The sequence below is a fragment of the Peromyscus maniculatus genome, chromosome 4 (assembly GCF_049852395.1).
Source record: "Peromyscus maniculatus bairdii isolate BWxNUB_F1_BW_parent chromosome 4, HU_Pman_BW_mat_3.1, whole genome shotgun sequence".
Lineage (NCBI taxonomy): Eukaryota > Metazoa > Chordata > Mammalia > Rodentia > Cricetidae > Peromyscus > Peromyscus maniculatus.
In genome coordinates, this window is record NC_134855.1 from 69,213,731 (window position 1) to 69,229,324 (window position 15,594).

The window sequence follows — 15,594 nt, forward strand, 5'->3', positions numbered from 1 at the left end:
CGAACATATTATTTAATGGAAAAGATGTGACTAGTAACAAATCAAGTCCAAGGCTCTTCCTGGTTCTGCCAATGACTCACTTTGACTTTGGGCGAATCATCTCACTGTTGCTCTTCATCTGCAAAAACTGGACTTCATGCCTATGGGAGTTGCATGGTTAATCAATGCCTGGAAAATGCGTAGTGGCAGATGCTACAAAAGTGCTGAGCCTTAAAAACAAAACCACCCCCAGCCCCCATTTGTATTCCGTTGAGGTTGAGGTTTATTGTTATTTAACATAGGAAGGCTAACACTACGTTAAGTCCAGCATGCAGCTCAGAACAGAGATCAGTGTCCAGATGGGATTTTTTTTTAAGAGCTAGGATATTTTACTTTTTTTTTTTTTTTTTAAATTGTGGTTAGGGGTTATTTTACAACCCAACAATTCACCCGTGCAAAAGCATTAAGCTTTAAGTTGAAAACTATCGATTTAATAATTTAAATGAACCTCCTCAAAGATTAAAAAAAAAAAAAAAAAAAAAAGAGGCCCTCCCCGCCCCGCCAAGAAATCTCTGAAAACAAGAATTCTTGTGATGTCGCCCACCCCCCTGCAGGTCTCCATGTTACAGATCCTTGGAGGTGGACTAGGCATAAAATACTTTCACTAATAAAATATGACAAACCGCCGGATTATACGTGGCCGATTCCCAGTGATTGCCCTGCTACACAAAGCAGAAAAGTAAATGCCATCATCCCCCTTAGAACAAAAGAACTTAGGAATAAAAAACATGGAGAGGGGGGCAGAAAGCAGCAATAAATAAAGGTGAGCGAAGGACCCCGTCCCCCGCCCCTCCCCGGAGCTAGTGTGGGACTCTGTACGGCTAATAAAGTGGTTCAAGGGTAGTTATTTGCAAAGGGGGCGGGGTGGCCGGGGATTGCATGTTGCATTCGACTTGAGCTTGCATCTTCTCCTGTTGCCTGGACCACTCGCTCCCCCATTGCAGTGCTTCCTCCTCGCTCCTGCCTTCTTTCCACCCCCACCCCTGCAAACTGCTGTTGCACTGGAGGGAGTTGGGGCTGCTCGGGAGCCCCCCAGCAGATCCCGAGGGCGGGAGGGGACCGGGGCTCGGGCCTGGCCGGGCTGCGGCGCGGCGGCGGGCCGGGAGTTTGGCGGCCGCTCGGCCCCAGCGCCGCCGCCGCCGCTGCACCGGAGTTTGGCTGCTGCTGCCCTACTTCACTCTAGTTTAGTTTCACTCACTTTACATCCGGGTTTTTTCCCTAGGCAATGGGTGCCGCAGCACACCCCGTTCCTTAGGCAAAGTGAAATAAATTCGCCGCACCGACACGTCAAGTAGTCCGCCCGCCCGAGCGCCGCCGCGGGCCCCCGCCGCCGCCCCGGGCCCCCATGGGGTCCCCCCGCGCCTCCCGCGAGCCACGGGCGCCGACGCAGGGGCGCGGGGCGGCCGGGGCCCGCCGCGGTCCAGCTCCGCCCGGCCCCCGCCCGCCCGCCCGCCCGCTCTCCCTCGTCCCCGCTTCCCCGGCCCCAGTCCCTCTCGCCCGGCTCTCGGGAGCGGCGGGGGCGCGCACGGCGGCGGCGGCGGCGGGGCCGGCGGGGCCGCGCGGCGGGCTCCCGCGCGGGCGAGTGTGTCTGGGCCTGGGCGGAGGGATCCCCGGGCTGAGGCGGCGGAGGTGCTGCGGCCCGGGGCCGGGTGGTGAATGGGCTGGTGGTGCTCGCTGCTGCTGCTAGGAGGAGGAGGAGGAGGAGGAGGATGAAGAGTTGGGCTTGTTTGTCTCCCACAGTTTCTCTCCTGCTGCTCTGATTCCTCCCTCCCCATTCCGGCCCGGGGCCTGTGTGTGTCTCTCCTGGAGGAGGAGGAGGCTCCAGTTCCTCCCCCCCCACCCCCTCCTCCCCACCCCCCCCCTTGCCTGGGGAAGAGGAGGAAAGAAACAGCCCAGAGAGAGAGAGAGAGAGAGAGAAAGAAGAGAGAGAGAGAGAGAGAGAGAGAGAGAGAGAGAGAGAGAGAGAGAGAGAGAGAGAGAGAGAGAGAGAGTGTGAGTGAGAGAGAGAGGAGGAGGAGGAGGGAGAAGGGAACAACCTACCATCTTAACACACTAATATCTAAAAAGTGCGAGAGGCCCAGAGCAGCAGCAGAAGCAGCAGCAGCAGCTCCAGCCTCTTCCCTCCCTCCCCATGAAGAAGAGTTCCCTCCTCCTCCTCCTCCTGCTTCTCCTGCTCAGAGTTCCTGCCTCCAGCTGCCAGGGGGACAGCCAGCCAGCAGCAGGAGGGTGCAGTATCCCAGCTTTTCCATTCTCTCTTCTCCTCACTCTCCTCTCTCTCTTTTTTTTTCTGGAGTAGCTCTCTTTCCCCTCCCTCCCCCCCCCTCCCTCTGTCTTGTCTCTGGTGTTTGTCTCTGGGAAGGAGCCGGGGCTGCTTGCTTGGAGTTTGTTGTGGGGGGGGGGGAGGTAGGGGGAGGGGAGGGGTGTGTGGGAGGGAGGAGGGAAAGGGGGTGTTCTCGCCAGGACCCCTCAGTCAACTTGAGATTTCAGCAATAACTTCCCCTTCGGGGCGCCCCCCTGCGTGCCCTTTTCCTATTCCTCTCCTCTCCCCCCCCCAGGAAAAAAAAAAGACAATGGGAATACCTCGTCTCCCCCCTTCCTCCCCTCTGCCCTCCACCCCTCCCTAGGATAGATTGGAAGTAAGTTTATGAGCAGCCTCGGGAGCCTGGGCGCTGAGTGCAGGGCCGGAGCGGGTGACAGGGGCGGCGCGTCGGGGGTGGCGGCGAGGGGGGCGACACAGCGTCCCGGCGGGGGGCCCGGCTGGGGGGCCGCGGGGGGCGCGGGCCCAGGCCGCCCCCCGCGAGTGCCTGCGGCCGGGGGATGGCCGCCTGGGCCCCTTCCCCACCCCCACCCCCCGGGATGCTGTCGGGGGGAAGTTTTTATTATGGTTATTTAATTTTTAAAAAAAAATTTTTTTTTTTTTTGGAAAACCATCTTGTTTGGTGACTGAGAGATCTGGTTTAAAAAAAAAAAAAAAAAGCTGCGGCTGCTGACGCTGCCGGGCCCGAGTGTGTGTGAGTGAGTGTGTGTTGGTGCATTTGTCTTGGGTGGCCGGAGCAAGCGTTGGGGAAATTCCGCTTATTCTTCTTCTTCTGCAACTTGTTATTCCGAGGAGTCCGCCTGCACCCCTCACCCCGGGGCGGCCCTCCCGCCGCCGCCGCCCGCCCGCCGCCCCGGGACCCCGCGCGGGCCGGGGACTCACAGGCCCCTCCGAGAGGGGCCGCGGCCGCCCCTCCCCCCCGGGCCGCGGGGGGAGGGGCGCGCGGAGTGGGACTCTTTCCGTTTGGTCCAGCCCCGCGGTGCACGCAGTTCCCAACACTTCTCGTCATCCTCTCTCTGCTCTCTTTATTCTGCTGAGCGGTGCTGTTAGGATTTCTTTCTCTCTCTCTCTCTCTCTCTTTTTTTCCCCCCTACCTCCTCCTCCTCCTCCTCCCTTGACCACGCTCGCAATGGTGGGTAGCTGCAAGGTGGCCCTGGCAGGGGAGGGGTTTGATGTGGACATGGGGGCACCGGGCGAGAAAGGTCTCCTTTCAACTTTGTCTTGTGGCTTGCACCCCGGGAGGAGGCCACATGCCGATTGTGGGGTGTAGATGTGCTGGGAGTGATTTCTAAGTAGTTGAGTTGTTGAGATGAGGGTACGGCGGCTAATGGTAGACAGGTTTTGTTTTCGTGGGTGAATCCGGTGTCATCATATTCCGGTCATATGTTGAAATATTCTTTGTTTAGGTCTTGAAGTAGAGGATCTCCCTCTGCACGTCCACATTGTGTTGTTTTTAAATGATGTCTTCGGGAGTGTGGATTTCTAGAATCTCAAATGTGATTTTAAGGTCTCGGCATGTGTGGGCCTCAGCACTGGCCTTGACAGTGAACTTTGTGGCTGGTTTTTTTTTTTTTTTTTTTACTTCTAAGATTTTACTCCATAGCTGGGATGCTAGTTATGCCTAATGGTAGGTATCAGGAATGTAGAGTCTTGAGCTGAGGAAGTTAGAGAGGGAAGGGCATTTATTTATTAATAATTGATAGCTGAATGTTAGAATCAGATTCATTTGGGCTGGCTGGAGGTTTTTTTTTTTCTTTCCTTTTTTCCTTTAAGGCAGTTGTGCATTCTAGGAAGGAAGCCCTTTGGCAGACGCTCTTTATGGTGGCTCTTTGGGGGCGCGCGCGCGCCGGGCGGGGGGGGGGGGGTCACCTTTTAGAGAGATCTTTAGCATCATCCGTAGCTTTATTGAGGGCCTGTTCAGGGGGCTCAGATTGAGGCTAAGAAGTGTAAGGCTACTTTTTGGAAAAGTCTTTATGTTATTTGTTTACATTTCATGTTTCCTCACAGTTGGGCAGTAGAAATAAGTAGGTCAGCTCTCCTATTGGTTTTTGAAGGTTAGCCCCCTCCCCCTTTTCAAAGTTTTACCATCTACTTGGTTTACAGCCTTGTAGGAAAGCATGACCGAAAATTTCCTGGGAATACTGTTACTCATTTTAATTTCGGTAAGTTCCTTGCTGTTTTCTTCTGTCTTCACATGTGTATGAAATCTGTTGTGAGCTTAACACTGGCTTACCGAGGGCCATTTTAAATGTCTAAGAATACATTAAAAAAAAAAATCTCAGGACATGTTTGGTGGCAAAGAGGAATTTTTGAGTGTAGTAATGCACATGTTTATTAAGAATTTCAGTCCTCAACTCTTGAGTATGTGTGCTGCTATCCTTAAGTGAAGACTCTAGTAATAGTGCAGAGAATTCTCAAAGCACAAACATCTGACTAACATGTTAGAACTGTTCTAGGGGCTTTCTTTACTAGAGACTTTTGGTTTTTGGTAGCACAGTATGTACATTTTGACTGGCATTACTTGGTTGCCTATTTTAAAAATCTTTTTTTTATTTTTTTTATTTTTTTTTTTTCCTGAAGTGCTCTTGAAGACATTTTTAACTTAAGATTTTTAGATGACTTCACACAGTGAAGGTGGTCAAACTTTGGACTTAGGCAAATCTTTATGGAGCTGGAAGAATAATACATTGAAAAGACACCTGCCTGGGCCATACTTTATTTTACCGGGATGTAAGTGACGATGGGGACTCGGTTTCCTTTGGCTTTCAGTGGCCAGTTCTTTTTCCTGTTCAGTTATCTGGAAGGAGCTGCTTCAGAAACCCGTCTGTTTACATGAAGCTCTCTGGCCCGTCCAGCAGGAGGTGCTCCACAAGTTAAAGGCAATCTCTAATTGTGGGGGTCTTGCTACTTCCTGGAGCTCTCTTAGCTCCTAAGCAACTGGAGTCAAGTTCCAGGAAGATTTAGAGTAAGTCTGCTTTAAAATACTCTTAATAAATAGCCTTGGCTCCTGGAAATCTGCTTTGTACCCGCCTATGATAGTATGCAGAATAAGTTTGTTATTGTGGGTGTTGGGGTTAAGAGTAGGGTGCTGTTAGGATTATTTTCTTTTAAAGGGAGTTAGTGTGGTATTGATAATGTGGAGTGTAGAATTTGAAAAAATTCTTTGAAGTTGCAATAAACAAAAATAAGTGGCATGATGTCAGGCTTTAGGTCTTGCAAACATGATACTAGAAATAGGATATACAGACATTTTTGGAAAATGGGATGTTGTGGAGGGGGGGGAAATGATTTTTTTCAAAGACTGTGATTTTTAAACTATATGTGAAATTAAGTGGAGTGCTTTGTAATGCCAATACTTGATTGGCCTGTAATCCTAGTAAGCTTGGGAAGCAGGTACTCTGAAAGTCATGGCAGCCTGGCCTACATCCTAAGACCTTGTCTTAAGGAATATAAACTTGAAGGAAAGTTACACCTGTGTGAATATATCTTTGCTGGTGTGTCCATTAGTAACTTTTAACAATGACTGTAGAAAACTAAAAGTAGCCACTTTAACATTTTCATGGCCTTCGTGATACATGGTCCTTTGAACTTCTTAGTGTTAGATGAATTGATTGTGAGTCAAAATAAGCTACTGTGATTGCTTGTAAAGTTTTGTATCAAAGTTTTGAAACTTAGAAACACAGAGAAAATTGGATGGACCAGCTTTCAATTTTGTAGATATAGTATTGTATTTTTTTTTCAATAAAATCAAATTAAGTAGTACATGTGAAAGTTCTTTGTAAATTGCCAGAAGCCATGTAGACATTGTTGATAAGATAGATAATGGATTAAAACATAAACAAAGTTCTGTTTTAAAATGCTAAGTTCTTCCATATCAGTTAGGACATTAATGCTTAAAAGTACATGCTGGACACTATGAAACCCCCCCCCCCCCCATTACCCCAAATCTTTTTGTTAACACTTTTGAAGCTTTTTTTAAAAAAATGCTACTTAGGCAGTTTTCCATAATTAAAAAAAAATCATTTTTTTCTTTTGAAGATAGTGTGAAATGTATGTCCCCTATTAAAAGTTTTCTTCCTTTTTCTGTTGTGTGGTAGTGTTGACTTTAGTGAATATTTAAGTTTCTGGATTCTTTGTAGCCTTTTATTAATACACAGAGTAACAAATGTCCCTGCTAAAGTTTTGATTGACTGCTAACTTTCTGACAAGTGCTTCCTTGTTTCACAGTGAAATGTACATTGCTGTGCATTAGTGTTAGGTAAATATGTTATTTTGTTTTCTCCTTTTAGAAGGTTATGTGAGGAAATGACTACTCAGTTCTAGAGGCTTAAATGCTTGTGTGTGTGTGTATCTGTGTAAAAATAACCCAAAAGTGTCTTTCTTCATAGACTCTGATTACAAATTTGGAATGGTAAAGTTAAGTTAAATAAAGTTAATTGGGAACCCTTGTGTTTAGGAGTGTAGTGTTCTGAATTTTATAAATGAGTGTTCTTCATGAAATAGCCCAAGTTAGAAAGTAAATATAGAAACTTGCTCTTGGGAAGGGCAAGAAAGGCATAAAACTGTTTAGATCAAAAGGAAACTTCTCATGAAGATGGTAACTTTTTATGCCATGGTGAACACAGGTTATTTATTTATTTATTTTTATTTATTTATTTTGTAAAGGAATTCTGAGGTTAAAGTTACATCAGTATGCCTTTAAATTTTTGTATACTTAGTGTTTTATTGCTGAAGGCTTTTATGATTAGTCTTCTATCCAAAAGGAGGCTGGATGAGATTAAAGTTTAGGCCTCTGACCTTTGCTAGAATTCCTTTATGTGTCTATTCAGATAGGTGAAACATTTGAATTTTCGTATTGTTTTGTGCTGGGTTTATGTTGACTTCTCAGGAGCATTTGCCTGTGGATTTTTATGTGGGCCTAAGTCATCTTTAGAAGTGTAGCAATATGTCTTGATCATATTAACCACACCAAGTGTTTATTTTTGGCACTTTGGTATTTATTTTTAAGTGGTAGTATGTTAATACTGCATAAAACTTACTATAGATAATTATTTCTTCTTTAAAGATTTATTTGTTATTATTTTATGTGTATGTATCAGTGCCTACATGTATGTCTGGCATGCCTGGTGCCCAAGGAGGCCAGAAGAGGTGTCAGATCCCCTAGTGCTAGAGTTATGGGCAATTGTGATCTGCCACATGGGTGCTGGGAACTAAACCCAGATCCTCTGCAAGAGCAGCTAGTGCTCTTACCACTGAGCCATCTTCCCCCTGGATAACTATTTCTAAAGAGCATAGTTTTTCTTTGTATGCTCCTATGTATATACAGATTTTCTTTTTATAGACTTTTATATAATTCTTTGAATAGTTTTCATCTGCAACAATGTTGGAATAGTCTCTTTTTTTCTTTTTGAGGTGAGGTCTTGCTAAGGAGCTCAGGCTGGCCTAGAATTTTTGGTAATCCTCAGGCTTCAGTTTCCCAAGTGCTGGGTCTGCAGGCATGAATTACCATGCCCCTCTTGGGATAGACTCTGAAGAACAACATTCCAATTGCTTGTCTGTCATTGGGGTGCCTGGCTGTGGGGGGTAAGTCTTCCCATGTAGAGACGGGGTTCACTCATCACTACTGCTTTGCTGGAGTAACTTTCATTCACAGACTCTATGGCATTTTGAATCCACCCCCTCTATTCTCCTCCCAACATTCTGCAAGTCCCTCTCCTCTATTCCCCTTACTTTTATTCATTAAAAAAAAAAAAAAAAAAAGAGTTCATGTACAGTTTCAGGAAACTCTTCTTTCCTGTATTTTTGAATCCACTAAGGTAACATTTTCTGCTTTTTAATGTAGAGGAAAAATCAAACCAGTAATATGTAGGTAGGAAGGGGTGGGGCCTAATAGTTTTATTTTGACTCTGTTTGTGGGCCTTGGGGAAAAACATAACTCAGACACAGAGGCCAAAAAGATGGGTTTTGTTTTATTGTTTTGGCTGCATTGAAAATACAAACTGTCAGTGCTTGAGGAACAGGAGCAGCAGAAAGGAATTGATTTTTTTTTTCCTGCTGCAGATCCAAGTGTTGTTAACCATGTGCATTTCTAAAGTGGCATGCTTACAAATCAGGCAGCACTTGATTTCTCTCCCTCGACAGAACACTGAACTCTCCTTTTTAACATTTAAGTAAGTACCTGAAACTTCAGGGTAATGACAGTAATTTCATGATAAAAGTGGGTGATAGTAACCATGGCAACTGCTATCTCTGGCCTTATGGACAGTCCTGTTGTATTGATGAGGCTTCAGATACTTTAGTAGCCTGTCACTTTTATGGTGAAATGTGTTAGCACATGCTGCAGGTGACTTTTAGCTGGATTGTGTTAATCTATGTGCCAGCTTATCTCTCCTTGTTAGGAGTTTCTTGGACCATATTCCACAGCATGTTTGCAAAGGTACTGTTGCCTGAAAATAACCCACCACCTGTGGTAAGCCTCCTGATGCAGACTGCACAGTTTTTTCTCAGCTGCCTCCCAGAGTCTTGGAGAAAACAGAGGTGTCAGTAAGGAACTATATATACATAAACGATAGTTCAGATTTGTCAGCTTTGATTTGGACATGTTATTGGTAGCGTACAAAAACTTTTGTATTTTTGAAGGAAGTCTGTGAATGAGAGAATTAGGCCTACAGTTAGAATATTTTTTTCTAAAAATTCTTTACAGAAATGTGTGTATAGAATTAAGTGTGATGAGTAGTGGGCATAACTGTTAAGAAAGGATTTGACAAAAGAAGAACTTAGATATTTCGTTGTGAGGATGTGTATGCATATTACTGTGAGAATATATTCTAGTGGGCAATCCTAGAGTATAGGAAATGCTTGGCTTGAATTTCTTGAAAAATTTCGAGAAAAATTATTTAAAAATACATCTTGAATAATTGTTAAGACTCTGTACAACAAAAAAAAATTGTGGGGAGGGGGAGAAATGATAAGAATGTTGCAATCGGCCCAACGAAACTTATTTTAAAAAGTATATGCAAAAACTACACAGAGAAACCCTGTCTCGAAAAAACAAACAAAAAAAAAGTGTAAAATTACATTTCTATCATACCAATTATTTTTAAAACATTTTGTGCATTTAAGGTTTTTCCGGTGGGAAATATTAATGCTAATTGATACTTTCTCTAATATGTGCTAGAGAAGCAGTACTAGAGCAGAGAACAAACAGATTTGATCTTTGATTGGACCCTGAAAATAAGACCTAATCAGATTGCACTCCATAGTTCAGTCTTTCCTGAAACTTGTGGCGAGAAGCTGGTTTACTTACTACAAGTCCCAGGATGCACTGCAGCTTTTTCTTAACTTCATATTAAAGCATTGCATGCTGGGGCATGTAGTTGGTTTAACTAGCACAGAGAACTCTTCTTTCTTGTCTGCTCCATTTTATATATAAAGGTCTCCAAGCTTCTAAAAACTTTATTTTTTTTTAAAGAAAATTCATTAATTAATAAAATCATGATTATTCCACTTGTGAAATTCTAAAGTGAAACTTTATAAACAGCTTAGTGTTCTGGTTTATCACAGTGCTTTTACTGGCTTCTATAAGATTTAAATGCAGAATAACATATTCAAAACTTGACTTGGAAATTTTAAGTGGTTTCTGTATATGTGGGGAATAGGTTACTAAAGAAGTACGGCATCATTGCTTTCGAGTGTGGGCAGTAGAAGCCTGTTTGATAGGCCTAACACATATGCTTCTTTTGCCCCAGTGGGGACAGAGGGGTTTTTGTTCCAGTGTTTAAATTCAGAGTTGTGTGATGCTTCTCTAATAATTGTCAGTACCTTCTAACTGGGAGAAAAATAAATGATTCAATGTAATTGAATTATTTCATTTTATTTATTTTTGAGACAGAGTCTTGCAGTATAGTCCAAGCTAAACTTGAACTCACAGTCTTATTGCTTCAGGTCCCCCCACCCTTTTTTTTTTTTTTTTTTTTTTTTGAGACAGGATCTCACTCTAGCTCAGACTGGTGTCTTTCTCTTGTGATCCTGTTGCCCCTGCTCTGAAGTCCTTGTTTTACAGGCTTGCTCTACTTCACCCTGCTCCATGTAGATGGAGTACTAGAAGATGCAGCCTGAAGGGGAGAGAGAAAGGGAAGGTTCTTAAATAGTTGAGATTTTCATTGATAAGATTGCAAAACTTTCTTTTGAAAGTTCTTTATTAACTCTTTTAGGGCTGTTACAGGGATTGGGTGCAGAAGTCCACTTACTTAGCATAGTGCTTGGCATACAATTAACGCTCAGGAAATGCTTAGAATTAGCGGCAGCCATTTTTATTTAAAATGTTTCCTTCACCTTTTTACTTCTTTTCATGTTGTAATTTGATTAGAAGTTCACATGGTTTTTAAAGGCCTCGAGATTTTAGCTTATGGTAACGATGTGGCTTAGGATGATTTTGCTGTGCATTAAGTGTCTGTGTGCCTCAGTTTTCAACCGAAATGACACATGCCCAAAACAGGACAAATGAGCCCCAGTAGCAGGGTGTTGGCAGGATTCAGCCGTACCTGTTGAGTATTATTGTATTGCTGCATTTCATTGACTTGAGAGAGTTGAAAAGATGATGACAATTTCTTCGTTAGTCATGTTTGTACTGTTAGAATATCCAAATAGCTGGTTAATAAAAACAAGATTCTGCAGAAATGCTCTAGTGTCATGGTGAGTGCACCTTTGGGGAAACCCTGTCATGTTTCGAAGCACATACCTCTAGATGCAGTGTTAAGGGATTGATGTAGAGGAGGCATGGATGCATTGAGCTGCCCTCACCCCTGTACAATGTCATTTTAAGTCTGGGTTGTACTTAAAAAATATGGGTTCAGAAGATTTTACATTTTAAGTATTTACATCCCCCCCTTCTCCAGCTCTGTTTTAAGGTATTGACTTTATTAGGCTCTTAAACTTTGGGGATATTTTTGCTTTTATCTATTTGAGATGAGAAAGGGATGTTTAAGGTAGGACAGGGATACTTAGGAATATTGAAAATTATAAACAGAAATTCCGGTGTTTGTGCCTTAGTTGGGATGTAGAAGCATCAGATAATTGCCTTTTTACCTGCTTAACTGGTATCCATTCCCTAGCGTGGACTTCTTAAAACATGCTCATAGACTACTGCTGAGCTATTTACTGAAACTATTTCTTAGAAGTATTCAAAGTATCAATTGACTCTAAATCTAACCTTGCCCTCCCGTAGGAGGACAAGACCTTTTACAAGTGTCAAAAAATATATGGAATCTGGTTGGATATGTTTCTATATTATAAATTGTTTTATTTCTTTTCTATTAGTTTGTTTTTAAAGTTAATGTTAAAATGAATAAATTCAGCAGTTACACCGAGTTGAATCGAATGACTGACAGTAAGGAGGGAAATGGCTTTGATATTAATGGGCTGCCACAGAAAATAATCACGCTTGTGTGAATTCTCCTTCTGTAAATTGATTGCCATATGGAGTCACATAGTTCCTGAAACACTACAGAAGATCAGGACAGGAAAACGGGGTGGTTACTTTTCTTCACTGTAGAATCTTCAGACACACTAAAATTACTGAACACTCTTCTCCCTTCTTTTCATGAAATGTCTCAGGTCACTGCATATCACATGATGATGTGGTATAAGGAATATCCTGGGAAATTCAGTCTTGTTGGGGGTTAGTTTTCCCAGTGGAAAATAAATATGAGCTTGCTATTAAAAGGACTAGATGAGATAGTATTCGGGAATGTACTTTATAGATTAAAATAGTATATGTGAATTGAATTTATATTTAAAATATCTGTTTTGTTAATATTATTATAAAATTTTAAGTGTCTGAGTTAGAGTGTAAATGAACCAAAAATTAGTGATCTACTCTGCCCACAGTAGACAAGTTTTAAAGCATTTTGTTTATTTATGTATTTGTATTTTTTGTTGTATGGGTGAGAGCCAGCATGGATCTGTGTGTCCCACATGCCTACATGTGTGCCTGGAGCCTGGGGAGGCATTGGATCTCTTGGAGCTGGAGTTACAGGCACTTGTGAGTTGCCTGATGTAAGTGCTGTAATCCGAACCTGAGATCTCTGCAAGAGCAGCCAGTGCTCTTAACCACTGAGCCGTCCCTCCAGTCTCATTAGATAAGTTTTTGTGAGAGGAAGTCTTGCTGTGAGGCCCAGGCTGGCCTGGAACTTCGGTCTCAGCTTCCTGAGTACTGACATTATATATAGGTGTATACCACCATACCTGGTTCTGACAAGTTTTTTGATGTGTCTAGACATAATTTGTAACTTGTTCTTGATAGTAGATACTCTGATATGTTTATGTATACATTATAGTGTAGATATGAGAAATGTACCAACAGGTTGTAATGTTTTAATTGTGGCCATTCTTATGTTGGAAAATATTTTCATGTGTTAATAGTAAGTGTACATCAATGTATGTTGTTGGGTTATCTATTAATATTACTTTATCATTGAGTATATGTATATGGTGCTAATAAGCTTTTACACATAAGTATCTTGTTTAATTATCAGAAATAGTTGAGGATTTGCTGTAATTATCCTACTCCATTTTAGAAGTGTGGAAGTCGGGGTTTCCCTGGAGTCAGGTTGGTGGCAAACGCTGCAGCTTGTATCCAGGCCCCTGTTTCATCCCTGAGCTTCTGCTCTTCAGGGTGCAGAATGCTCTCCAAACTGTGTTGTCCACAGAAACTTAGAGAAGAAGTGTGTAATGCACTGAAATGGCCCCAGCAATGCAGGGTCATTTGGAGACTTCTGTGGTGGTGGTGGTGGTGGAGCTCTGGGGACCGCACAGGAGGCACCGGGACGGCATGGAAGCACAGGCATTTAAGGCAGTGCCTGTCTCGTGGGTGAGCAGGGCGCCCCAAGTGGCATGGGTGTGGCCTAATGCGACACTTTAGTATGGGCTTTACAAATCTTTTTGGTACACACAAATTGTTTACATTTATGATTTTAGTCTTTATATAACTTCTGGACATTTTAGAGCGTAATTAAGAACGCTTTCTTTGAAGAAATAGTATAAAAGCATTCTCAATTATGAAAGTCATTAGAGCAGCATGCGTGTAGAGAAGAAGAAAAGTTAAAGGTTTCCTCGTTCTCACCCTGCTTGTGTTTCTGTGCAGTTATATACGTATATGTGCATACATCTGAGAATGAGTGGAATTGCAGCATAATACACTTTTGAAGTTTCCTTCTTTCAGAAAGAGGACCGTATAAAAACCTGCTTGTTTTTGAAAATAAGGTTCATGTAGAGAATGGGAACAGGGTTGGAAGAAGAGAAATGGATAAGACTTAAGTGTCCGATTATAAACCTAATGTCCCAGGACAGACTGTTCCTTATGGGACAAAAAGTATCCTAAGTACTTTATTTGCGGCCACCATTACTTTTAAAACACTTCTAAAAAGTCAGCTTAAAGTGACAGTACTGTTTTCTGGACTGTATTTAGGAGGCACCATATGAAACTTAAGATTTTATAGTTTATTTTGGAAGACACTTACAAAGATAGCAGTTGTATTTTCAGATGAACCTTTCCATTTTGTTCTTTTCAAACTGGTAGTCTCTTGTCAAGCATTCACTTCATATTTACAAAGCAGAGCTTTAAAACCAAGATGGTGATCGAGTAGTATTTTAAATAACGAACCTCTTTAGCTTCGCGGGCAGAAAGAGGTGCCGCCTGGGAATTTGTCTTGTGCTTATATCTGCATTTGAGTAGTGTTTGCTGCCTCACCCTGTCAACTGTGCCCACCCACTCTGCCACCAAATGCCTTGTTGATAGTGCCACTAATTTTTTAAAGGTAAATTATTTTAGTGGTTTTTGTTTTGATTGTTTTGAGTGTTTTAACTTGTTGCTGAATTTGTCATCATTCACCTTAGTAATTTTTAAATTGAACATTTTCTTGCATAGCTAATAAAAAGTTTTTCATTATAGTAGTTTTAAAAAAAGAAGCTTTCTAACCCTAAAAATACACTCTGCATCTCAAGTGCTTTCTGCTTCTTTAGACCCACAGCTGGTCAAGTGCTGAAGCTTTACCTTAAGACTGGGTATGACAGGGTGTCAGTGTTTTAATAAGCCAAGTTAAGGGTGTTTCTCTCTGGTAGCATTCATAAATATGCTTTCATCTTGAGTGGCTCAGACCACGCCTGAGAGAATATTTTCTTCTTCCTCATAAGAGTCTGATAAGCAAAGAGCTCAGGAAGTCTCACTGGTTGTGAGACTGAGGCACACACAAGAATCCTAGTTGGTTAATGACAGACACAGCCTGATTTCCCACACTTTTAAATTCTGTCCTTAGCCTTTGTGACCCATGGTCTCTACCCTTTTTAAAATCATGGCTCCCAGCAAATGTATAATAATCTGAACTGGTATTTAATATCTTCTGTCAAACATGCAGGCAAGTTGGAATTTTAAAAGGCTGAGATTTAAAATGCAAGTTGGGGGTGGGCTTTCTCGGGGTCCACACCCACTTGGATACTAACTGCACTGCCTGGGCCGTATTTTCCTGCAAAAGAGGAGTAGCCATGGGGACAGCTAGAGGACAGTTGGTAAAAGGTGTGGGCCTTTTAAATTGGAGTGATCTTTGCAGCTCTTTAGTTTTCAAGAATCGGCCTTTCTTTCTTGTGAAAAGCTGAAAGATTGAGAGTAAAGGCCTTGAGAGGTGAGCTCAAAAGACAGAAATACAAGCCTTATTTGTTTTCATCCGAGTTGACCAAAGGGAAGAAAAAGGCTTTCTCCCCTGCTAGTTCCCAATCCCGTAGAAATGGCAGTGCTTTTTCCCTGTTGTTGTTAGGCAGTTTATAGAATGCAGGATAGCTTGGTAAGCGTCTTCTCTGTGCCTGATATGACGTAACACTGTAGAGTATGCGGCATGCATGTTAAGTACAAGTGGTTGTATTTGGCTCGTTGCTGCCGCATTTTTGAGGATGTCTTAGGAAGCAATTATCACAAGCTAGGGTGGATACCATGCAAATCATTGAAATCATCATTTCACCAGGACCAAACTTTGTAACTTGAATGATTCTGTTTAGTATTTGTTTACTTCTTACCCACCCCCAACACTTCAGAGCAGAATTCTTTTTCTGAAAGGAACAGATGCTGTTAACTTATCAGGACTTGATACTAAAAAGCCTACAAAAATCTCTGTGCTGTTTATTTTCTTTATTTAATCTATATGCAAAGCATATTGTAATTATTGCTGTTAGAAGGTTTTAAGCGGACG

At 42.7% G+C, this 15,594-nt stretch overlaps 1 protein-coding gene across 50 annotated transcripts in view; it reads left to right on the plus strand.

Annotated features, from left to right (window-relative positions):
* The first annotated feature begins 1,675 nt into the window (after positions 1–1,675).
* Phf21a (PHD finger protein 21A) overlaps positions 1,676–15,594 on the plus strand; it is a 182,265-nt gene continuing 168,346 nt past the window's right edge. For 19 of the 50 annotated variants that reach the window (XM_076570077.1, XM_076570073.1, XM_076570049.1 and 16 more), the window contains exon 1: positions 4,379–4,518. The gene's annotated coding sequence lies outside the window, so the exon portion shown is untranslated. Of the gene's footprint in view, positions 2,266–3,277; positions 3,489–3,541; positions 4,519–15,594 lie in introns of those variants that run through there. The other 31 variants (XM_076570076.1, XM_076570056.1, XM_076570062.1 and 28 more) reach the window with 13 other exon arrangements.